The 26,888-nt window shown below is 39.9% G+C and overlaps 1 protein-coding gene across 8 annotated transcripts in view; it reads right to left on the reverse strand.

Annotated features, from left to right (window-relative positions):
* FAM13A (family with sequence similarity 13 member A) overlaps window positions 1-26,888 on the reverse strand; it is a 142,243-nt gene that overhangs the window by 83,511 nt on the left and 31,844 nt on the right. The window lies entirely within an intron of this gene.

Genomic DNA, 26,888 nt, shown 5'->3' on the forward strand with positions numbered 1-26,888 from the left:
GCAGAAGTGTACAGAACATAAGAGACAGTGCTGTGTCACATGGGTGTTCAGTATCAGGTGGCATATAAAGGATGCTTAGGGGAGAAGGAGAGCAAGTTCGGAAGTCTGCGCCTCATGCACTGCCCCAACTTTTGGCAGTCTGTGGTTTAGGGCTCTTTTTGACTTTGAGGTTGCACCTGGTTCACTGTTTAACAGCAAACATTGAACCTAACCTTTGTGATTATGTTCCATTTTCTCTTGTGTTCACTTCTATCTTTAGCCTTCGCAAGACTACCGCTGGGAGTTTCACAACATTGTTACACATTGATTAAAATAAAAACAAGAAGTACTTCTATTTTTGATATGGTGACAGATAATCTTTCCCTTATTTTGAATTATGAGAATTTGCAAATAATTGTTCCTTACACCTTCCCCATATCATTCTTGACTTTATACTTCAGTAGTAGTCTCTAATCAGACAGAAAAATCCCAGTTTATATAGTCTCGTATTTAACAGAAGTCATTCTGATACATTTAATCCTTTTTGCTGTTCTTCTTTACACCTTTTCACCTTCTACTAAGTTCTTTTTGAAATGTAGCCAGAACTGCAAGCAGCATTAGATATGTAGGCAGATTTAGTAGTGGCTTCTTATCAAAACCCAACTTTTTATTTGTTACTGAGCTGACAGCTTTGTAATGCTTCTGCAGTATCAAGATCTCTTTTCTGAAAACAATAGCTAATTTGGAGCTCATCAGCATACACATTTATACAATTTGTGGTTTTTTTGTGGACCTTTGTTAGCATATAGTGACGGAAATTCAACTAACCATTTTTTCACCCTATACAGAGTAAATTAGGAGCCTTCTGTAAGTCCCTGTAGCCAGCTTTTAGTTTTTCCTACCTTGAATAATTTTCTATTATCAGCGCATTCAGTCTCTTTCTGGTTCATTACTGAAGCGGTTGAATAGCACAAATGCCAACAAAGATCCTTTTCTCCAGCTGGAGGAGACCATTGTCTCTCAGGGACAGTGTCATCTCTCACCATGGCCTTTTGGTGCTACTTTACCACCACCTCCTAGAGCTCATGCCATGCACACCAGAAAAGCTCTTCACTAGAGTAACAAGAAATGGTGACTATACATATGCACAAACCTTTAAACTAAAACAGTTCCTACACCGTCCCATGAGCATTTTACAGAAGCACATGTAGATGTAAGCAAAGCAGGCAACTTTTATGATGTACCACATATGGCAGCAGTGATCGAAGTCTGGAAAACAGCAGGAAGACAATCTTTCCACCCCTACCATACCATGTGCATCCTGATTTTAAGAACACATTTAACAAAGCTAAATAATTTTGCTACCAGGTACTGCATTTGTAGAATCTGCCTTACCCAGCAAGAAGCTCTAGGAAACTGGCAATGTCTGGCAAACAACATGTATCAGATTCTGTGCAAATTGTTTATGAACTTTACACTGATTTACAGAAGCTCCTTATACTGGAGAATTCCATAAAAAAACCTGTTTATTATACTGGTGCTCTGAAAGGAAAAATAAGAGTTTTGGTACAGTCTGCAATTCTTCTCGCTTTCTGGTGCTAAAAGATCACTTGGATGCAGGCACTTCCAACAAATGGCATTACAATCACATACGAGCTCTGCAGGAAAATTGTGTCTGAAAGATCAGATTCAAATTTAGGATTACCACTGCCTTTTTAGGGCACTTCAAAATCATTAAGAAGTGGAAGGAACCATTGTTTTCCACCCCCTGTTGCAGCTGATCTATAAGCTAGTATTCTGATAGCTTTGGAAAACAGTATCATAGCATTGTAGTTATTTCTTTACAATATAGTCTACAAGTAATGGCAACTGATATCTGAATTCAACTTAAATTTACTTTCTTTCTGTGCCAAACTGATTTCAGTTGCATTAGTATAAAAATATGTGTAGAAAAAAGCATTCCTTGAACTCATATGTATTAAAAGCTAAATAAACTTTTTCATTTAAGCAATGTGTCTTTAATCCTTATTAACAATAGGAAGGAACAATATTCAGTATCTCATTCCACAGTTTTTAGTAACCCTGTGAAAAAGCCACCTGCACAACTATTGTTAACATCAGCACTTCACTGGGGTGCCACTGAGATGAAGGTGTGCCTGTGGGTAGAAAAGATTTCTAGTAATTTGAATTCCTCACAAAGTAGATTAAAGAACTATGAACAGAGGCAGCTTAAATGCTTTTTGGGTGGTGAAGCTCTGAAGAGAAAATTTTTTGGCAGATTTCTTTGTTCATGTACATGCGTATGTTTCATGCAATGAAGTCTGAGAGAACAATACCTTACAAAGTGAGGACAATACCCTGCAAAATAGCAATGCTATAGGTTATTCATTATCAAGATGATACTGGGAAGACAAGCGTATTTAGTTATTAAAAGATACAAAAGAGAAGAAAAAAACCCCAAACACTTTATAAAGGATATTTTAATTTTCTTCAACTTCTTGTGATTAGCCTAATGTGCAACCTCACCCTGTGGGGGATGTGGAGGCTAGCCATTGAAACCCCTGGGAGGGCTGTTACTAAGGCACACAAGAAATCTGTAAGAAGTTCAAGCTTTAGTTTAAAAGGAAACAAAAAAAAAAGTTCCTATGGAAACTTGTTGCATGTTGTAACACATTTCTACAGGCTGTATCTTGTTACACTCTGTACCAGGTACTGCGGGAGGTTGTGCAGCATATCTTCATTTGCGTTTTGCCTCCAGAGCAGGCAATCCACTGAATGACAGATTCAAGTGAGGTTTATAAAGGTCATGAGTGGAAGAATCCCACCATTCCCCAGGTAAGGACTACCCTTAACTACAAGGTAGTTGAGTTGCTCTCAGCTCATAATGTTCTTAAAAATATTAACAAACAGAAAAGAAAGCCGCTGCCTAGTCATTAAAATACCGTCTTGTACAGCGGCTGTCTCGATTCTCTCAAGAAGACTTCCGGAAACAGTATCATGCTTTGTGTTTTAGCTCACAGCTCTTCACATTTGGTTTATGTTGCTTTTAGTTTGGGTTTTTGGTTTTTGTTTGGTTTTTTTTTTCAGATTTAACAACAATCATCAAGCAAATGCTAACCTGACTTTGTTTCTTATCTTGGATCACTATTATGAAGTCTAGATGGAGGCAAGCAACTAGCCTTAATGAGCTGGATGATGGGGCAGAGTGTACCATCAGCAAGTTTGCGGATGACACAAAACTGGGAGGAGTGACTGACATGCCAGAGAGTCATGCTGCCATCCAGAGGGACCTTGACAGGCTCGAGAAAAGGACTGACAAGAATCTCATTCAGTTCCACAAGAGGAAGTGCAAACTCCTGCACCTGGGGAGGAACAACCAATACATGCTGGGGGCTACCCAGCTGGAAAACAACTTGGCAGAGAAGGACCTGGAAGTCCTGGTGGACAAGTTGACCATGAGCCAGCAATGTGCCCTTGCCACAAAGAAGGCCAACAGTGTCCTGTGCTGCATTAGCAGAAGTGTTCCCAGCAGGTCAAGGGAGGTGACCCCCTCTACTCAGCACTGATAAGTCCGCACTTAAGAGTGCTGGGCTCCCCAGAGTTGTACAAGAGAGCCATGGACATACTGGAAAGAGTCCAATGAAGGGACGTGAAGATGATGAAGGGACTGGTGAATCTCTCCTCTCAGGAAAGGCTGAGAGAGCCAGTACTGTTCAGCCTGGAGAAGGCTCAGGTGGGATCTTATCTAAGTGTACAAATACCTGAAGGGAAGATGTAAAGAAGATGGAGCCAGGCTCTTTTCATTGGTGCCCAGTGACAGGACAGAAGACAATGGGCACAAACTGAAACACAGGAGGTTCCCTCTGAACATCAGGAAACACTTTTTCACTGTGAGGGTGACTGAGCACTGGCACAGGTGGCCCAGGGAGATTTTGGAGTCTCCATCTGTGGAGATATTCAAAAGCCATCTGGACGTGGTCCTGTGCAACCGGCTGTAGGTGATCCTGGTTGAGCAAGGGAGTTGGACGAGATGACCCTCAGAGGTCCTTTCAACCTCAACCACTGTGTGATTTTGTAATTTCCCCTTTGACATTCTCATCTATCCAACAAGTGAACTGAAGATACGAATACCAAGATGCCTAATGTTGTGTGGCACATGTCAAAGGAGTATTTTGTCCCAGGCAAAATCTAACTGATATAGTCTGCCAAAGAGAAATCTATAAATCTTTGTAAATACATAAAAAGCTTCAGTTTGGAAGACGATGCCAATAAATCCAAGAACCTCAAAGAATAGGGATGTTTTGGTTGAAGAGCAAATAATTTGGTATTTGTCTCCTGAAAGTTTTTTACCTGGTAAAGCTTAACCTCAAACTGCATTTGACAAAGATCCGATACAGCGTGAACCAGATGTTTTGTGGGCTGTTACATTATAGTTACAGGCTGTGGCTGCTGAAAGCATGGGCTCTGCCAAAGTCTGCTACTCTGTCACTGAAACATCTTAGTTCTAGCTAAATACAAGTAAAATAGTATCAGATGCTACTAACGATCAAAGGGACCATCCCAATAAAGGATAGTCAAAACACCAAAGAGCAGACAACTACAAGGAATTACTAGACCATACATCCTGCATTTGACTTTCAAGTTTTGCTGTCTCAGAAAGTTCAGCTGTAAGAAACTGTGTTTGCAGTTTTAATAGAGACTAGTCAGTTTTATGACCAGTATAAACATACATCACGATGGGTGTTGAAGAAAGTCCAAGAAAATCTTTCCCCTAGAGGTGCAAGGTGACCAGTCAAGGTGGCATCATCCCACACATACCACTGCCAAGATTCTTTATAACTGACTGGGTGCATCACAGAGATGTTTCATCTCCCTGTGAGGTGTTAAAAGTTCCTGGGTGTAAAGATCAAAGATAAATATGCCATATATTCTAAAGATCTGATGTGGTATGGTGGCTCTAATCTTTCTCTGTTCTTGAAGAACACCAAGATGAGTCTAAAGAGCTCCGTGCATATGCATCAACATGGAGTAAAGATACAGATCCTTAGCACAGGCCATCCTGCTTTTCTGAGTACCTCGCTCATCTTCTCAAGGAGGAAGAAGAAAACTTCCAATATCCTAAGCTATGCATGAACATGTAAATAATTAGGGCAATTCATACTCAAATGAGTAAGTAAATATGAAATCTAAATGCAGAACTTTTGGAAGAAGCTAGCTGTGAGTTTATATTTAAATGTCATAACTGAAAGGATGATAAAGATGTTTCCATAAGGTTATAATCAAAAAACCAGGAGGTTTTTAAAACATATACAGCACATTCTTTTATTTAATACTGCATGAACACAGTACTCTTCCAGGCAAGAGAGAAACCTCACTCAAAAACTTCCTTAATAAACAAATGGTACTCAGAGTTGGCCACCAAAACAAAGAGGTCCATATTACCTTCTGAAGGGCTTCATATTTGCCAGCCTAGGGCTCTTTCAGTTTATAAGCTGTGTGTATCAATACAAACATTCTACAGAATAGTAAAAGGCATGTTTCTCTGTAAAAACCTAGGCATGGGTGAGCAATGCAGGGAAATTTAGAATGCTGTTTTCTCTCTCTCTTTAGACTCAATATGGCTAGCTATCAGCAAACACCTTACACATCAATCTATCTACTCATCAGTGTTACCCCTGCTTCATGAACAACTGAGAAAGGGAGACCATCAGCCAGATTTATCTCTTGCCTGACAGCTAACCAACCTGATTCAACCAGTTCTGTCCAGTCAAATAATGAGGGAATGAGCCACCTATCAAAGTTACCCAGGCTTGGTATTTGGCCACTGATACCTCTTGAAACAAATACATCACATTCACTCCATTTAAAACACCAACTATTTCAATGGGATTTCTAATCACACACAGAGCTGTAAGCTCTTAATGGTAACGACAATGACAGTGAATTATATCAGGTTGCTGGAGGGTTTAGGTCATCGTAAGTTGTCCCAGAGAATCAGGTGGAAATTCCTGCTGAGACAGCAAAGCCCTTCAAGTTATTCAGTGAATAGACCAAGTATTTATGCTGTACTTGTGCTGTTTTCGAAAGCTTCATAGTGCAGTCAGCTCTCATACACCACCAGATTCACCACCATTTTATTGCAGTCAGGGACTTCTGAGATGAATCTGGATGGGATGAATCTCCTACAGCTGTAAGGACCATGTATCTTCCAGGCCCAAAGGGCTTTCAAAGACAGGGATGATTCTGCAGTGAGATTTTTCAGTTACATTCCTCTCACACTTCTGATATTACTCTCTCACTTTCTATTCCTATGCTCCAAAGGAGGGCCTGATTCATTACATTACTGGCCACGGCACAGAATTTCTGTGTGCGAGGAAGCAAGTGCCAAAGCCACAGTTTGAGTGCTATCGGTACTACACTAGCAGGGACAAAGATGTCAGAGAGGCTGTGGAAAAACATCATTTAAACCTACCTGAACTACGCTGGTGTTCTTTTCCATAATAGTAGAGCTTAAGGCAAGGGAAGAGCTATGGATGTCATTTATCTGGACTTCTGTAAGGCCTTTGACACAGTCCCCCACAACTCCTAAATTGGAGAGAGATTGATTTGATGGATGGACTGTCCAGTGGATAATGAATTGGCTGAATGGTCGCATCCAGAGGGTAGTGGCCACCGGCTCAATGTCCAGAGGGAGATCAGTGACAAGTCCGTACTGGGACCAGTGCTGTTTAGTGTCCTCATCAACGACATAGACAGTGGTGTTGAGTGCACCCTCAGCAAGTTTGCAGATGACACCAAGCTGAGTGGTGAAGTTGACATGCCCAAGGGATGGGATGTCATTCAGAGGGACCTGGGCAAACTTGAGAAGTGGGACCAGGTGAACCTCATGGGTTTCAACAAGACCAAGTGCAAGGTCCTGCACATGGGTCAGGGCAATCCCTGGGATCAACACAGGCTGGGGGATAAAGGTATTAAGGCAGCCCTGCAGAGATGGACTTGGGGGTACTGGTAGATGAAAAGCTGAATATGAGCCAGCAACATGCACTCACAGCCCAGAAAGCCAACTGTATCCTGGGCTGCATCAAAAGAAGTGTGGCCAGCAGGTTGAGGAAGGGGATTCTCCCGCTCTACTCTGCTCTTGTGAGACCCCACCTGCAGTGCTGTGTCCAGCTCTGGGGGCCCCAATATAAGAAGGACACGGACCTGCTCAAGCGAGTCCAGAAGAGGGCCACAAAAATGATCAGTGGGATGGAACATCTCTCCTGTGAGGACAGGCTGAGATAGTTGGGGTTGTTTAGCCTGGAGAGACCTTATCGCGGCCTTTCAATATTTAAGGGGGGCTCATAAGAAAGATGAGGACAGACTTTTTAGTAGGGCCTGTTGTGATAGGACAAGGAGTAATGGTTTTAAAGTGAAAGAGGGTAGATTCAGACTAGATATAAGGAAGAAATTGTTTATGATGAGGGTGGTGAAACACTGGAAGAGGTTGCCCAGAGAGGAATGGTAGAAACATTCCTAGAAACATTCAAGGTCAGGTTGGATGGGGCTCTGAGCAATCAGATCTAGTTGAAGATGTCCCTGCTCATTGATGAGGGTTTGGACTAGGTGACCTTTAAGGGTCCCTTCCAAGCCAAACCATTCTATGATTCTAAGTGTTTAGGCCTGGACTGAACTTAAAGCAACAGAACAGTCATCTTTAGTAAGACTGCTCTAAGTGCTAAAAATGGGCTTGTGCGCAAATACTTATCGAAGCATAGGCTCAGTTCAGAAAGTAATAAAATGTAAAAAAGTAATTAAAAACCACCTTGATTTGTCACTTCACCTACCACCCACAATATTGATTTTAAAACCACGTAGGCATATTTCAGCTGACAAGTTCTTCTCAAAGAAAAAAATGCTTCATCATCCTAAATTACAGACACTGGGAGACAAAGATCAATAGCTCTATAATTCTTACCAGATTTAGCAGAGAGTCAGCACAGATATCATAAGGAATAACACATACTTGCAAAATTCAGTTACCAGCTCTCTTCCATATTCAGAACCAAGCCCCAAATCCTTCCTTGATTAACTGCCACACTGAAAACATAAAGTCACGATGAATGCAGTCATCCTTACAATCTGTGCAGCTGCCACTGCCAAATTTGGATTTCTCTTACTCTACTTGTATTTTTAGGCATTAGATCACTAAAACACCTCCTCTGTACTCCGCCCTACTCAGATATCAAAGTTATAAATTTCATGCCATCCGAAAGTGTATGAAGCTTTAAAGTTTAACCAAGTTCTGATGTTTTATGCGAACTCCTGTGGACAAGACCCTTGGATTCAAAGAGCCAAGTATTATCTTCTTTTAAATCAGATCACCACAGCCTCCATATTTGACAGAAACCACTGCAAACAGCAGAACTGCTTAAATGCTTAGAATTAAACACACCCTTAAAAACTTTGTTAACTCTGCATGATTTCAGAGGTAGGGAGCTAGCAATGCTCTCAGAAAGCCTATGAAATTCAAGTACAGCTATGCAGATATCGCATGTCTAGCTCCATTGTAACTGGCTGTGAATCCCATAATTTTATTTCAGTAAACTTCCTCAAATTAAAGTCAAGTCTGTTATAGATCGGTCAAAGTCCATGGACTTCAAATTGTACAGGAAATACTTGTGTCAGACTTAGGACCGTTTTCTTATTTGTAACTGCTGTATCGAATTTTGTCCATCTTCAGTGAAGTTTTAAATTAATGTTGTAACAGCAAGTTCATTACTAATGGTGTTGCAGACACCCAAATCACAATAAATTCACTGTCTCTAACTACACCAGATACACAGAGCTAATCTAAATGAAGAGCAGTAGACACTTATTTTACGTATTAAAGTTAATAGACAGGATTCTGAATATAGACTAAGATTCACTGAGATGGTAACAGTTTTCCCCAGTTACTTCTCTACCAAAGCAAATTCCTTGAAACTTCAGAAATACTGACAATAGAAAAGTCTGAAGAAAAAGAAATCTGTACAATATGGCTGGTTCTCATCTAAGGCCACATTAAACCACTCTAGGAGACTGCACCTGTGGTTTATCAGTGCTGTTTAAATTATGATGTCTCAGTGGATGTATTTGAGCTTGCTACTCACTGTTCTTTGTATGAACAAGATGAAAAGGAGATGCATAGAGGAATCGGTTCCAGCTACCCTCATCTTTAAACAAGTCTACAGAAATGGAGTATCCCAGAATCTGCATACTTTGGCTACGTAATTCAGATCCTTACACTAAATTTAAGGCAACAGTGAACATGACTGTAGTGGTACCTACTCTGTGGACCACATACTGTTACCCTGGCCTCCACCTGCATTAACTGGAAAACATTTTGTTAAATTTATCCCAGACTTGCTTCCCAAACACTAAGTCAAAAACAGCCTACTCAGTGAATCCCCCTAACATAAAAAGGCATAGGAAGGGAGAAGCCCTATGCATATATTCAATGTGTCTTCATTTCCCAGTGTTTTCCCATGCTACCCATGTTTCCATATTCCGCCGTTTTTTCCCCCATTAGCCCTAAGATGTATCATATAATTTATTGAATCATTTTTCCACCAGTGAAAAAGGCCTTTTACTGTAAATACATTGCTGCATGATATGTAGGAAAAATAAATCCAAAACAAAATACTTTGATAGCAAAGTGGCCATTTATTATGACCTGGGACAACACACACTACAGATTTCCCCTGTGCAACTGGCAATTCCAAGTATCAAAGCTGCTGGTTAAGTGCTTTACCAAAAATAACTGACACTCTGGTGCTCAAGTAATGTCTGGATGAACAGTGAAAAAGTAATGCTGGAGACACTTCTGCTAGGGCAGACTCAGTGAACAAAACCCAAATTCTCCCTGAAGGCTAAACATAAAAATTGTATGCTCCAGAAAGACGTAACTTAACAAAGCTATCCTGTCCTAAGAGTATTCAAATTCAAGAAATCAACCCAATAGTAAGATTATCATCAAATGTGGGACACTCCATGGTACAGAACAGGAGGTTGTTGGAGCAAACCAGCAACACCTTAAGGCCCCTTTTCTGCAGGAGGCAGGTGCATTTGACTAAGGGAATCCCTTCAGCCTTCTACCCTGTGCAGCTCTACAGGCAGCTTTGTCAAAATGCTGCAAGTGTGCAGCATGCACGGGATGGAGGCCAAGAAACGACAAGATGTATGGGCCCCAAGCCAGAAGATACAACAAGCTCCCAGTGATTGCCAACTGCTGCGTGGCATCTGTTTGCAGAAGGAAACCTAGCACAGGCAATGTTCTGAATCAGGGTGGAGAGAACTTTCTCCAAGTAGAGAGGAAAGAGTGGGATTGATGTAGACATTGCAAGTCAGGGGTCTGCAGGTGCAGCAGAGAATAGTGGCCTGCAGCAGAGAATAGTGGCCTGCAGCAGAGCGCACAGCCAGCTCACTGCAAATTTAAATGAAATGTTTAAGTTTCTGATTTGGCAGCTGCACCCATCAATCAGTAATCTCAGCAAAAGGTATGTCGAGGACTCCCTGATGGAATAAAGAAAAAAAAAAAAAAGCTCAAAAGCAGAACAAGCATGCATGCCTTCACAACCGGGATATACTGTCTAGTGTTGAAGTAGTATATGGGAAAAATTACATAATAACAAAAATACCTCCTCCTTCTTGAGGCGATACCAAATTCCTTATGTGTACGTTTTTCAGGACAATATGAAATCCTCCTCTCTTGCACGCCTTCCTAGAGATTTCCATTGGCTAATGCTTTGGAACATACTGTCTTTGTGTCACAGATGGTCTTAATGCACTGAGAAAGACTCTAGCCTTTAGTATTTTAATTTTTTTCAGTTTCCCCATTTAAATTTATGTAATTACTTCAGCATATTAACTGCTGGGAACCTACATCTGCCCCATGTGTAAGCCTAGTTCCACATACTCTTGCAAAGTCACTCATTTTTGAGCTCTGAGGACCTCAAACTCCCCCTTCTCAACTCCTGTGTCTGCACTCCCAGGAAATGCACTAACACATCAGGCTGGCTGTGTTTTCTCTTCTGCTCTGGGATTGAGTCTATGCATGTGTGAACATCAGCATGAGGTATAAAGCAGGGACAAACCAGTCTCATAGGTAAAACCAGTTAGTGGACTGTAAATGGTATTTACCTTCCTTTCCCTTGCATTTCTGTTTCATACATGGAGACTGGAAAGATGAATCTACCACTGCTTGGCCACAGCAAATAACTGAGTATTTCTTATGGCCTTTGCTTCACTGGTGGCTATCCCTTCAGCTTTCGTATTTTTAAGCAGTATCAAGCACAGTAGAGATGCTGATGAGATATCAGGCATCCTTCTATCTCAAATTACCAAGTGAAGTTTTGGTAATGAGTCCCAAGGTTGCTTTCATAAGCAGACACCTTGCACCAACCAGGAATCTGTCACAGGCTCTTACAAAGGCAACTGGACTCTATGAGCATCAAGAACTAGCTTAATCGTCTTTTGGGAATGCTTACGTGGGGACAGTACTACAGGTCAAGCAATTACTGCTGAACAGTTCATCTGTACCAACTCCTTGTGTGGACATATCTAGCCCATAGTCAGAGTACCTCTGTGCAGCAGCAAAGCTTATGGTCTCTTGAGAAACATAAAAATCAAGCCTCAGTTACTATCCCGAATGTAAAGTCAGAGCATCCCCACAGACAGCAAGGATAACATAAGTATTTGTATCCATATCTTAAGAGCTCTCACCTGGCTACAGAGATACTGCTCCTCTGGGAATAACTCCTGCCTTTCACTCACTTGGTTTCTTTGGACTCTCCTAGCTTGAACAGATGTATCAAGAGTAAGAAGCACAAATATGTCCAGGTGATCACAATCAGAGGAGAGTTGTAGGAATAAACTTAGAAGGCTGACTATGGTGATGATTCCTCTTTTCAGTTTCCCACAAGGCAGACTTTCTGCTCATGTCTGTATCCAGCTGCCCATTCAGAACAATAGTGAGAGCGATAAAAAATATGGTTAGTTACTGTAGTTACAATGGGCATCGTTTGATATTTCAATATATTCTTAAAATAAATATGCCACTCCAGTGAAGGAATCTTAAAGCAAATGCTCTGTAAATATCAGCTATGCTGTTAAAGGGCAAATGTTAATAAGACCATCAAAAGCCTGGGAACAGAGCTAAGCCAGTACAGCACCCATCACATTCCTGCATCCTTCCTGTTGGCTAACTGTTTGAGGAGTAAACAAGTAAGTGTTTGCCAAAGCATTTCTGTGTTAGAAAAGCATGAAGCTGTGCCAAAATTCAGAGCTGCTCCACTGAAGTCCATGTAAGTAGGTTGGAAAGTCTCAAACGAGCTGCTGAGAAACCTGTCTTTCCCCATGTATGGTCCTTCTCCCATTCACAGCATGACAATGAATTACACAGTAATGAAAGAATCTGCTGCCTAAAAGACACTGTTGGCACTGGCCTGCACTGTACTATATCCCATAAAGTGCAGAGAGATCCTTCAAGGAAAAGAAATTAGTTTTGCCTCTGTATTTCTCCTGCCCTGCAATACCATCTGGCCAACTCATTAACAAAGGAACCCGAAGAACTGAAACGACAACCACAAAGGTTCACTCCAGCTACCCACCCTTCAATCACTTTTCCTTCTCAGCAATAAAGAATGCTGTTTATGAACTCCATAAACAAAGCCGGTTCAGGCCTTAGGGATTTTGAAGAGAGCGGGAGCAGCACTTTCAAGCTTCCAATAAAATGACACTACACGTGCCCAAGCTCAAGTAGTACGCTTTTTTTTATGGCCCTCTGAATCAACACTGGGTAATGCAGATAAGCTGAGACTCCACTAGAAATTCCACTAGATCAGGTAACAATCCAGCAAAAAAGGGTTATAAACTTCCTGTTCTTGGAGCACTCATGTCTGAACTAGAAGAAGAAGCAGGAAATACATTCTGTACTGTAACAGTATCTTCAAGGTGATCTCGTACGTCTTTTCCATCTCCCATTTTCATGGCATTGTATCTTCATTATAAGTATACCTCTAATTTTAAGTACAAGTCGTTGCAGACAAATGACTCAAGTGAGTCACGTAGGTGTGTTAGATCAGATTCTTCTGTCACTTGCTAGCAGAAGTTTGAAAGCAACATTCCTGCAGTTAGTGTAGGACCAGGCTTGCCGCTGACTGAATACTATTAAGATGAGCACGCAACGGTCAGGGATTGCAGGAATCGCACAGTACAACAATTACTTCCATTATGCTGAATGGAGATGAAAAATGAGAACAGAAGTGTGTGAACTACAAGCAGAAAACCCTTTGATAGCTCACTATTAACTGCTCTGTCATGGATTCTGTAACAGCACACGTAGATTGATGTGTTTCAGTATAAAAATGCATTTAGTTTACACAAAATAATGCTTCCAAGGGAACAGGAGAACACAGCAAGCAGCTCTAGCTACAAACCTATTAAACATTAACCTCCACAAGTCTGTTCAATATAGGCTGGCAAGAGATCTTATTTGCACTGGGCAGAGTGCACCAAGTATATTTTTGTGGTTCTCTAAAAAAAGATCTTATTTACAGTTTATTCCAACACTTGCAAATCTCCCATACCCTCCAATCCATGTCAGTTTTAACAAGGCAATCATTAGCACAAGATTATACCACTCCTCCTACAAACTGGCTGTTTTTCTCTAACTTTACAGCATATCTTTACATTAATTAAGACAAGCAAAAGAACTTGCCACCATGAAAACAAAAGATGCAAGTTGAAAGGCAAAAGCTACTAGAAGGTAGCAGGCAGGCCTAACAGTCACATTCTTGGGTTGCCTATGTTCCTAGGCTACTTGGAAAACTTAAAACAAACAAAGCAAACCCAGAACGTCAAACACAGTTCAAGCTGAGAATCTGCTGTTGTCATTGTTTTATTCTTACATATTAGCTCCTGAAGGACTGTCAGTCTGTTTGATGTTACCCTTTAAAACCCAGAAAGCAAAAAGAACATGTGCTCATTTCCAATAATATGTCATACTTCAATAACTAAGAAGATTTTGGAATATATTTTGTTTTTTAAATATCCTGTGAACTTGAAGCTCAAAAAATTAAGTAATTTAAGATATTTTTGACTATAGTTTTACTGATTCCTAACTCTACTAGCAGAGATTAAATAACTGCACATCTTCAGAAATCTGACCCTGGCACTCTCAGAACACTCTCTGGTACTGGGATTCAAACAGTAAACATAAATCATAATTTTCAAATGTGAGTATTTAAAGTCAGGCACCTGCATTCCACATGGAGTACTAAAAATGTCAAAATTTAGTCAAGTCACATTTGCAAAGAATTAAAGAGCAGATGTCTGTTTCTGGTAAGAAAGATTATATAATTACACTTTTGTACTTGCATAAAAAATTAATTTTATTATGTAATTACCTATATGTGTTTCTGTGCATCTCTGAATTACTAAAGCTTGAGAATTCTTTGAGCTTTCTATTTATTCATTTTTAGTGTTGCTTGTGAAACTTATGAAACTATGGGATGAAATCTGTTGTGCTTTAAAGCTGATTTCCTTTAAAACCAGTGACATGGCTACTATAGAGTCGGGATAAATTGGAGTCATAAAATGACTAGCACGCATCCCATGCAGAAGTACTACCTGAGCATCACTCTTCTAAACCATTATGGACCTCCAGAGAATGCTGTGAGGAGTAAGGCTTATTAGCAAATGCACACTTCCCATTCTCATATGAAGAAAAAAAATCTCCAGTACAGCATACCGGGTACAAAACAAGTTCAAGCGTTGTTTTGCTCAACCGTGTGTGCTCAATGATCATCGTAACCTGTTTACATCCCAAAAATTACTCAAGTCTTGCTTACTGTCAATAGCTGCCAGCAACCACCTCTTCATCCCACATTCCCCAAAAAGACAAACCCACCTGGAAAAACTGCCACCTCTCACCTATCAAGTCTGCATGATGCAGCAGAGTCTCCAAAACCTGACCAAACTAGAGTACCTGCTCATTATCGCATCAAGTCCCACTATCAAGCCTCACTACTGTTACTAAGGGAAATTGTCTACTATCAAGAATACTTGGGCCAAAGTAAATAGTCAGCATCTGTACAGGATGGTGTCAAAATCCATGTTTGAACTAAGTTTCTTCAGTGATTTCTAAGCAAGAATTGAGAAGATAATGGGGAAAGCCAGAGACTATTCATTTAATATCCTAACTTTGATAGGCAATATTTATTAGCAAATGGTCCAGTCAGAAGTATGTCAGCATAAAGCAAAGCTTCTAGTCATCTCCTATATCTGCGAATGTAGCAAATTTAGAGACTTTTGGATCTTCCTAACGTTACACTATAATAATAACAACTTCCACTGACCCATTCTAAATCATGGACTGTTGTTTTCCATGAGATGTACTACCATTGTACCAAAACTCCTGAATACTTTATATTGCTCAGACAGCTCAACAAGTCTGTAAGCACCCTCAGGCATGCCTGAGACCATCTTTTAGCTCTGGGTTAACATAGCAGTCCTTCCTGACCCTCAAATAAGATTCTTCGGTAAGACGCTGCTACAAACGCTAATAATTACCAAAACCTGCTACAGAGCACAGCTGACTTGTCCATACACCCCAAAACAGAAATGAACTCACTTCATTCAAATCCCAGCCCAGCATTCTTACACCTAGATCAGATGAATTCTATTGGCCCAAGGAACAGGTCCTCTTCCTTAGGAAGGTTATTGTATTGAGAATAAATTTTTTTCTCTCTGGCAGATTCTTTGCAAGTCATACAAAATGCAGATTTTACAACGCATGAGACTCCATCTCAATAAAAGCTTCAAACCAATTAACTATGGAGACATCAATGATTAGGAAAGATTAGAACATCCCTAGAATACTCTTTGACCTATTTATTCTTCAAGAGAATAATCCTTTCATGTCAAGAAGCGCTGATGCTAGTAAAGATAAGTGGTTGAGCACTCCAGCCCCTAGCTTCCTCCCACATGAAGAAACACAATAGGTCAAAGGCATTCTTAAAGGAGAGACTAAATCACAGGCAGGGTATAAGATACCCAGCAATGTGTCTTAGTTACTCTTCCTGCACTTATTTATGTTTATCTCTTCAGACAAACAGACTGACTGGGATTATTGCTAGAAGGGAGACAGTGTTCAATTATGTATGTATCTTCAATTACGTACTTGAATTAATTTTAGAGAGATGACTAACATCAGCAGAAAAGACTGAGAAAGACCCTAGCACAAAAAGACCTCATCTCCCACATCCTGAATAGTTCGCACTACTGGCTCTAGAAGAGAACATTGGCAAATTTTTTGTAAATTTCAATGGAATGAGAAAATACTTGCTACAGTAGTTCAGCTTTAGTTATTCATTATACCTTTTCTTCAAAAAGAATAAACTTTACTGGTTCCTTTATCCATTGCCATTACTATGTTAAAGGGATTCATACAGCATACTTGCATCTTGCACTGTTATCTGGCTGGGATGCAAAGTTCAAACTGAACAGAATACTACTCTTGCTTTTATCCTTTTCAATAAATTGCTGAATGGGCATAAAAACCGTTAAGTTTTGGCCTCAGTCAACTGCAGTCCCAGAGATACTGAACTGCACAGTGAATTTACAGTCTTTTGTATTCGCAGCACACTATCACACTGTAACACAAGAGTTTAAATGCATCTGATCACAACTGCTCCAGGAAGGAATTAGGAAAAAGAAGAGTTAGTAAAACTAATGGTTATACACTGTGATACATTTTAATGATAAACTTATTTGTTGATAATCTGGTATTCCAAGACATCCTTGTAACAATCTCATTATTACTGCTGTGCTCACCATCTCTTTCCTACTTGGTTCAGTAATTAATCTCTTTTTGGCCTCACAAACTGCATAATCAGAGGAAACTGGTCTGTGGGATTTTCAGTTCAAGTTTTAAATGCTGCTAGAAAGCATGAGATCTATTTTTTTAGCTGTTAATACCTAGAAGACCTTAATTAAAAGAAAGTTGAACTTTATCAATGTGAAGCTTTTTCTTAACTAAGGCATAAATTAGTTTTTTTACAGAAACAAGGAGTCAGATTCCCTTCTGATATAAAAAAGGTGCAGCTCAACTTCACCAATTTACTGCATCAAAGTATTTGGCCTTGTGCCCCAAAAGAGAAGAGCTATTACACGATTGTTTTCTCACTGACTCTATGCAGGGGCTCTGACAGAAAAAAAAACAGTTGTTGTCAGTGCACTGATTAAAGCTGCAAATGGCAGTACTACTGATTTTTCATTAGAAAAAATAAAAAAAATCACGGTAGCTTGTAGTGAGGATCTGACAGATATACAAAGTCATGGGTGGTGGAGAGAAGATGGACTGTTCACTATCTCCCCTTCAGTTAAAAAAAAAAGAAAAAAAAAGAAAAGAGAAAAACCAGATGACCTTCAAATGACACTAGCAAAAGCCAAGTTTATAACAAACAAAAAGAGTCAGTTCTTCACGTAAGAGGAAACAATTTGTGGCACTCTTTGCCAGATGACATGTTGGAAGCAAAAAGCTTACACATGTGCAAGGGGTACACAAGACAATTACTCTGGATATCACTAAATACACAGATCACATCAAGACCAGGAGAACCTCTGAGAACAGTCACAAACTGGTAGAGTAATTGAAGGAAACACCTTGCTGCCTCATTCTTACTCCTCCCTGGACATCTGCTTATGGCCAGCATGGGAGGCAGGACACTAGGCTAGATGGATAGCCAGTACAGTCACTCTTACATAGGATGAGCAACCATTAAGAGGATTATTCAGGAATTCAATGCTGTGAATGATTGCAGAAATGATGCATTAGCTGATCGCACAGGGATAGCCTGCAACAACTGACTCTTTACTGGGTCAGCAGCTGTACACCACAGAGGAGGGAATATTCTGTTTCTCTCAGCAGCATCCCAGGATAACAGTGCAATGCAGCGTTTGCTTCAGGTAGGTGTCAGCAGGGTCACACCTGTGATTTTTCCCCAGGCTATAACAAAAGTGCATGCTGTTCATGGAGCAGTGCATAAGAAACAGGGAATTTCACAGTTACTGGATCTCCCTTCATTTGATGTTGGAGCAGTGAATATCACCCAAACCAATGCTGTCCCCTACACAAAGTTCTCTGGAGCACAGCAGCACAGACAAATCATGCAGCAGTGCTGTCAAGGGTGCCACTGCAGAAGCAAAAGGGCCACAGCAATTACAGAGTTGCTCTTTCTCCTACTCACAAGATGAAGAAAATATGTAATCTCTTCCCCTCTGTGATCATGCAAAACAGTTCATGGCTGATTAAGGCTTTGTAAGACATGCAAAGTATCAAATAATCTATATTTTTAAGACTAAAATTATGTAGCTGATGGCATGGGGATTTTCAAAGGCATTTTTTAATTCATGCGGTCACAGGTATTTTCATGAATGTTAACTGGATGGAATAACTAATTTTTATTCAGATAACAGTTCAAAGAGTCATCATTCAGTGGCACAGATACCTTCAGGAAAAATACAGACAATGATTTAACATGAACAGTAATTAAAAAAAAAATCTCTTAGCAATGTACTAGGTATCCTTTCCATTTTGTACCCAAAAAGTGATGAAAACATCCTTGTTAGCAGGGGGAACAACATTAGCAAAGCTGTTAAACATTCTCTTATCTAAACAAACCATGTAACAAAGATTGAAACAGCTAGTATTTATATATGGGATTTTTGCCTTGGTTGCTATTGGCATATAGAAAGAGTAAAGCTGACTCGGTATCTATCTCCTGTTCTACCTTGCCATCATTTACACGATACTTTAATAACCAGACTTCAGCAACGCTGTTTGAGACAGAAGTAATAAAAAGCAAAATCTCAGTTTGCAAAAAATGCATCACTGCTTTTCAGTATGAAACGAATACCCTATTCAGTTCCCCTTTCATTTCCTTTTGTTCTCCCAAGACTATTTATATATATGTGACCTTTTACCTGAGACCATATCTCTTAATAAACAGCTACAGGTTACTCTGTTTCACTTCAGTACAACCTTAACCTACTGCAATTACTGCCATGAAACACGTACAAAGGTCATGAATTGTGATTTGAAAGCAAGGGAGAGATGCGGAAATCCATTATTTTTAGAGGACCGCAATATAGAAAAGGAAATGACAAACATAGTAATAATCCCATGATATACCTCAATGCTGGCAACTGCATCTGTGGAATACCATGGTATTTTCTAGAAGGAAGAGAAAAACCTGTCTCCAGCCATCCAGGAGGACTGGTTACTGAAGGCTGCAAAAACTTAAACTGGTAATGCTGGGATCAAATATAATTCCAGAACTTGTAAAATGTTACAAATACTTAACTGAGTGAAAATGTTCATCTTCTATGTCCGTTCCTACCATTTGTAAGTGCCCATCATATATTAGCTGGCAGGGTTAAGGTGTCACGCAATAAGTTAATGACCACAACTCAGCTTCTCATGGCTGAGGTACAAATAAGGAGCCTACCGCAGAATTTAAGATTAAAAAAACAAATCAAGCATTTACAAAGTGACACAACAACATTGCTTTCTTGCTGGGTGTACCTAATGTGTGTGTGTGTGTGTGTGTTCAATAACAACAGAGTTAAGATCAGTTCCAGGGGAACATTTTATTCTCCCCTGCAATTTTGAAAACTGGAGTCTGATTTATTTATTTACTGTAATGTTATTCATAAATAGAAAAAGTATGATCCAAAAGAAAACCATGACCTAGCTATAGGAGAAACCCAGGCTCTCCAGACCTGCATCTCATGTTACAGTTGCTTAAATTCAGTCTTGGAAAAGCTAAATTGCATTTCTGATCTAAAAATCAAAATACTCACAAGGAAAAAACGTTTTTCACACATGGAAATCAGCAACATTACTTTTAAAAGGAGTATCTGATGTTGCAGTAAATTAGGGAGTCCTAAGTGTCTCTATATTGTTCTAGTTACTAATGCAAGATTTCCAGCACACAGAACACAGACCCCTTAACAGTGAAACTGAGATGTTCACTGCTGGCAATTAAGGTCAAATGCTGCTGGGATCTGCTGGATAGATCAGATTTTCAAGGGCATACATATTCAGACACATACCGAGTGTCTGGCCCCTTGTGTGCCTTGCATCGCATACTCCTGTTGCTCTTAGACGGCCCTGAGCCCTGTTTATTACAAGTAAGTTCTGGGGCACCAGAAACCCCGCAAAGCTGTGGATGTTACAGGCGCACAAGGGTGTACCAACCAGCTTCTCCTGGATAAACTGTGATCTTCATAGTACTCAAAGAAGGGCTTTTCAAAAACGTGTAGGACTTATACTGAAGTCAATGAGTATTTCACTACTCTTATAATGGTAAAAAGAATTAATTCAGCGCTGAGCCCTTCTGAAGCTCCCCCCTTGAAAGTACTACAGGCGAAGCTAATGGCAGAAGCCAGTGAGAATTAAACCCTCACAGGCTGAAAAATGTCTTACACTTCTTCACTTTGGACCAGTTCTGACTGCCTGCAATATGTCCTTGTTACAAAGACAGCACTGACTGCCAATTTATACAGAGGGAATAATGCTGATCATTTTCTGTAACCTAATTAACTGAATGACTAATTAATGAGAAATAGAATAAACATTGGGGAATCTGAACAGGAGGAACTGAGAGATTTGTCTTAGTAGAAAAATTCTCATCCTCCTAACCTCCTTTTTCCCCCATGGGTGCAGCAAGGATGCTCAGAAACAGCTGGCTAGAGCAGGGGCTCACAAGCTTATTTTACTGTACCTTGTTTCTTGGTGCTGACTTTGATGCTTCCCTTTTGACAGATGATGTTATACTGACCAAGATGGACTGCTCCCAAGTACTAAATCACGATGGCACCCTCCCCTCATCTCCTCCACCAAGACCCCCCAAACAAAACAACAGACAATGAATGAAAAACATTTTGAGCAAAACATGTGCAAATACAGACCGGAACACACATACTCATATGGATCTTATTTTCTCTGCATTTTGGCTATGTGATATTATCATGGGGAAATGATAATATCACTGGGCATTTGTTTAAAGAAAAAAATGTGAGAGAGTAAAAGCAAAGTTCCTAAGCATCTCAACTGCAAAATTTGCCATGTGCGTTCAAAAACTTTATAGTATACTAGAAATATGGACGGCAGTATAGAAAGAGATGTTTGCTCTGTGCCCCTGTTCCCTTTAAAAGTGCTAAATCTTAGCAATTTTATTCTCACAATGTGTTAAAATGAAAACATTGTTGGTGAAATTCCAGCTAAAGAAATACCAGCATAATCATTTATTACTTTATAGAGTTTAGCATTAACTTATTTGTGTAAATATTCAGGACTGCATTTAGTAACACCACAAGTGACAGATTTATAATCTTGTGAATGCTTTAATGAACTTCAACAGCAGAAACATTCTGTTTTAATAATACATATACAGAGTTGTCAAAAGTAGCAGAGCTAGAAGCACTGGAAAGCTATTTCAAAATTACACAAAGAATTGCTTGGGGATCATCTGATTTTTTGCTTGCCTTTCTGAATCACAGCCTAAACATAACAGTTCTCTTCACTCCAGACTGAATCTGCTATAGGTGAAGGGTTTGGAGGCTTATAAACTTTCCCCTACAAATCTCATACTGCTCATTTCCTGTCAGCTTGCATCTTAAAATGTCATTCTGGCTGAATCACTATATACCCTTACTATAAACACACCCATCTGCTCACTGGTGGACAACTGCAAAGTGAATTCCAGCTGTAGAAATACTAAACACAAAACCTGAGACAGACTTCCACAGGTGCTCTTTCTCCTCATGCACTTTCCACCCATCTTCACATCTCCCATGTGAACCAACTCCTACCCTTGGGAGCTCCCTGGCTCAGGCAGGAGAAAACTGGCGTGACTTGCCCAAATAAGGGGATACTGAACGAAATGGAAATGTTTGCTGAGACCTTCAGAAAGGATTTTCAAAGATCAGTTCCCACTGCCTGCTGATGGGGAAGAATTAATCCAGTACTGAAAGCTGACCATTAACATGATGCTAAAATGGTCCCAGACATGAAAGAAGAATAAAGGAAACTATCTAGACCCTGCAGGCTTAGTCAGGGCAACATAACACGGATTAGAAGTGGATGCCTTTTTTCCTGACGTAAATGAGGGATTGCTCTTGTGTCTGTTGAATGTATAACCACGGGACCAGAGCACTGAGGTGGCAGGGAAGTGTGACTTATTTAGGGGGAGCCCACTCAGGCATGGAGTTGGTGAGTTTTCAGCAGTTTCTCTTGGATCTTATCAAGGCATTAGACCTCATGCTAAGGTATTTAAGCAAAAACAGCTGAGGAAGGGAAGGAAACATTTATTAGTGAAGATCTTGCTTTATTCATCTGGGGAAATAATCCGAAACATCATCGCTTTCAGTGAGGATGGAGCTTTACAACTGACTGCAAAAGCATCAAAGTCCAGCCAAGATGGAGAACTTTTTGACCATCTTACCTTCCCTACCTTTCCTCAGGGATGAAAGGCTCAAATCCTACCAAGGGCTGAATGAACTGGTCTGAGTGTTCAATCAGAAGGAGCAAGCAAGCACTCCACTTTAAAATAGCATCGTCAAAGTCATCTGGAGCACTTTCCTTGACATAAAAAAAATGCACTTAGGGGCCTGCCTAGCTGGGTTGGGCACCACACACTTTGCACACACCAAGCACCAACAGATGCAGGTACAAGCGGTGGATTGCTTGCCTCTTTAGAAATCTAACAGCAGGTTTGCAGAACACAGCGCATGCACTTTTGCAGCCATTTAACGTACAAAGAACTATTTTTCCAACTAATCCTCCCAACTGAAGTGGCAGCTTTTGTTAGAAGACCGGAAACAAACAGGATAAAAATGCAAGAAGTTAATTGCATTTAATATAAAAACGTTGTTTTGAAACTATTAGTTTTTGAAAAAGCCAGCAAGAGACCAATTTCTATAGCTCTTCAGGGAGTAAAACCTCCCTGTTCAGAGGTCATCAGAATGTACCCACATTATATTCACAATGTTGAGACTGCACATTTGTAATTTTACTTGACTCTGTAACTGATTTTTAATTTCATTTTAATGTTATAATTTTATAAATGGACTTGCTTTCTCTTTGCATCAGGTGAACAGGACTATGTATTCTACCACGCAGCAGGGGAAGAAAGGGAAAAGGCTTTTGCAATTCCTGTCCCAAATATGTAATCAAGCCAGGAACAGCATTACAACCTCATCATGGCAGTGCTTGTGTTCCAGTGCAAACATTTATATGCTCTGAGTTGACTGGTTCTTAAAACTAGAAGTGCTCTGTCAAGAAGGCATTAGAGGGAAAAGGTGAAAAACATAGAAAAAAAAGATCTTGTAACCCTGCATGACTTGGTAATAGGTTGTATGTTTTATTTGAAGATAACACTGAGCTAAAAATCATCATACTACTAAAGATGACATGTTTCATCTGAAACCAGTGGAAGGGGTAATTCCAGAAATCTCCCAAGAGAGAGTCTCATAACAGTTTGCCTGCCCAGATTTCCCTTCCCACTTGAACTAAATAAAAATCCTCTTCACTGCCAGTCTTTGATCATTGGAGAAGCCTAATTGCTGTTATTCAAAGATTCCATTTCATTAGAGTTGTAACAATACTCCACTGGCTAGCTATAAAACATAGGACTATAATGCAGCTGCAGTCTGAACAGCACTTTCGTATCTTTGGAAATGAAAGGTCCTCATTCAAAATTACTATTTTTGTTGTTACTGTAGGTTTTGTAAATCTATTTATTCAAGAAGATGATAAAATTGGCAATACTGCAACTAAAGACTGACTAATCTTTCATTACATGAGTTACCACTCAGTTTAGTGACTCAAAAAAAAAGACGAATCTATCAGGACCATACCTATACACACTAGGAATTCTGTTCCAAATCGAAACATAAGCAACATTTTATTATATCATCTTGATACTTATAAATGCATAGCAGTGCAGATATTATGTCAGATAACTAGCTGTTCACACATAACACTGCCCAATAAAAAATAGCTATTTAAGATCCTGAAAATCTGAACACAGAGCAGATAGCTAATCAGAACACTCAACCCACTTCACCCATTTCTCTCTAACTAGTAGAGTCTATCGATCAACAGAAAGAGACTCTTCCAGACCTTCGCTGGATTAGGAAATTAAACTGGAGCTTGGATAAAAGTCTTAAGGATTGTAATAACAGCTGACTGCAGATTTCACAGACTGCAGATGAAACCTTTAAACCCCAACAAACCCCAACTTATTTTGGAACAAAAAAAAAAAAAAAAAAAAAAAAATCACACCCCATAATTCTTTTATAGGAAGGAATTTTTTCTTTTATAGGAAGGCTTTTTTTTTTATTTTTTATTTTTCTAAAGAAAGTACATGTTATACTTCCACCTGCTGGCCACCTGCCTGGAGGATCATATGGATCTCATTCTACTAGGTGGAGTGAGAAACTAAGGAAGTCCTTCCAGGCAAGGCATCAGGAACCTGAGAGTTTGAATTCCCACTGAAATAGGAACTATTCAAAGATAAATATTCTGTTTTGTGAACATTGCACTTTTAAATTTTTTTAACATAGAGGTTCCCAAAGAAAAACACCCCACCGTTTCTAACTATAATCCTACCATATGCCTGAGCAATGAGCAAGAGTAGTCTTTAGAGTCCTGGGAACAAAGCAGGGACTGGAATGCAGTTTGCACAGATTTCCAGCTCCCATACTTTCTGAATTATGATCCACTGAGAAAGCAAGCTAAGAAATCCCTTTACCTGGCACAACTTGTCTTTTCCAATGACTGAGCAATCTTTGAAAAGAAATATAACTGTGGCGAAGGTGTTCCCGTGCCTCCTCTACATATACGCAGCAAGAATGGTATTTCAACTACCAACAGCCCTAAAGGATCATGTCTCTTTTTCTCATCTCTAAAATGAATTAACTATTGGCTTCCTTAAAACAGATTTTCTTTAAGCTGCCAGAATCTGTACCTGATTGAAATACTCCTTCTGGAAGTCTGTAGCATTGTGGATTTCCCCTAGCTATGACCAACATGGTAGACAAGATGCAACTTGCTCCACTTGAGCTGTTTTTCCTTTCCAATACACTGCTCAAAGAGAAGCTTGATGCTTTCATGACTTTATCTGAATGATCCACATAGTCTTGTTTTCATTTTAAAAGAGCAGTACTTCCTGCTTTTAAAAATCCACTGATTTTATGACCAAAGTGTGGGAAAATCTTAATATATCCAGACCATGAAGTGTCAGGAGCTATGCAAGTTCGGGAAGATGGTAAACATGACCAAACACATGACAGGAGGTACACTCCCATATTAGGATGGGATGGCATGAGCCACTACTCCTCTGTTTCTGGGTATTTTCTCAAAATTTAGGGTTGATGTTGACTTCAAAAAATATGATTATGAATGGATGATGTGAAGCAACAGGCACCTAAAACCATCTCAAGAACTACCCAAGACTGTAGGGAGAAATAATATTCTTGCAATACCTTTAGACACTAACTGAAGATAGTTTCCTGTTCTTCCAGTTGAGATTTCAGCACCAAAGTAAGAGCCTGAAGCCATAAAAAAGAGATAAGAAAAGGCAGGGCTAATTTTGTAATACAATAAGCTAGAAAGGCATACTAGAGCACTGAAAGAAGTGCATTGCTGGATGCTGTACTTTTTGAAGTCTTTCCTTACTTTTTAAACCACTGTCACTGGGTTTCAAATTTTGATTCAAGCTAGTCCTTCTGCAAATTTGTGGCATTCTTCTCCCTGTATAGGAAGTTGCATGCTTATAGGTGCTCTTTCCAAACTTTTAATCAAAGAACACCTGGATCAGCACCAATGGCTTTGACCATCATGAGATTAATCTCTTAAAACAATGCAAAAATGAATTTATTCTATGCTCATTTTGGGAACCTTACCTTTGGGTAAGATTAACAGCAGCCTTTCAACCAAAAGGAGGCATTAATGCTTGTCTAAGGAAATTGTCTAAAGAAGCACTCACCCCAAACTACACACCCCGGAGAACACATAAGGCAGGTCACATTATCACAAGCACTGTACTAACCTAGAGGAAAAGTTATCTCCACATTCAAGAACATAAAAGAAAGGATGACAAAGAAATACAGGCTGTGAAGGGGCTACAGCATGTGTGCACAGTGACTGGAGGTGATGAAAGGCCATGTATCAAGAATGCTGGCGCTTTTGCACTTCACTACAGACTGCCAGCCTTTCTCTGGAGTGGCAATGAAGGGCTATCAAATTTGAGTACAGGAAGAATAGTGGGACAGGGCTGTGGGAATTCAGGAGAAAAATGTAAACATGGAAAAGCAAGAAAGGAGAGAGAGTGAAGGCAATCAGGGGAAAGGTATCAGTGTAGTGACTCAGGGTGAAACACTGGCAAAACAGCGAGTGATTTGGGGGAGAGGATGACAGAAATATCCCAGAAGGAAGTGAGCGAGGTCATTTAAATCTCCCCTCCTCACCCTCTTGCTGTTCACAATGTAAAAACCGTAAAAGCCATTTAGATAAATGCAGTTGAGTTTGGTAAAGGGCAGGTCCTCATTTTCTTCCCTTTCCTTACTGTCTGCTCCCCCATTCCACCATGGTTCATGCTTGAATGCAACACCCTTAAAATCAACAAGGCCCCAGTTTACGAGAGTGTTGTCCTTAGCATCCTACATTTTTCACTCCTTCCAACAGGATTACTTGACAAATCTCTTTCCAGCTATCTGTAGATGTGAATTCATCAATGGCTTTTCAAGAAGCAGTAACTTTCCTTACAAATGGCTTGCTATTTTCTGGACACTCTGACCCAGGTCATGCCAAAATATTCTCC

The sequence above is a fragment of the Strix uralensis genome, chromosome 4 (genome assembly GCF_047716275.1).
Source record: "Strix uralensis isolate ZFMK-TIS-50842 chromosome 4, bStrUra1, whole genome shotgun sequence".
Lineage (NCBI taxonomy): Eukaryota > Metazoa > Chordata > Aves > Strigiformes > Strigidae > Strix > Strix uralensis.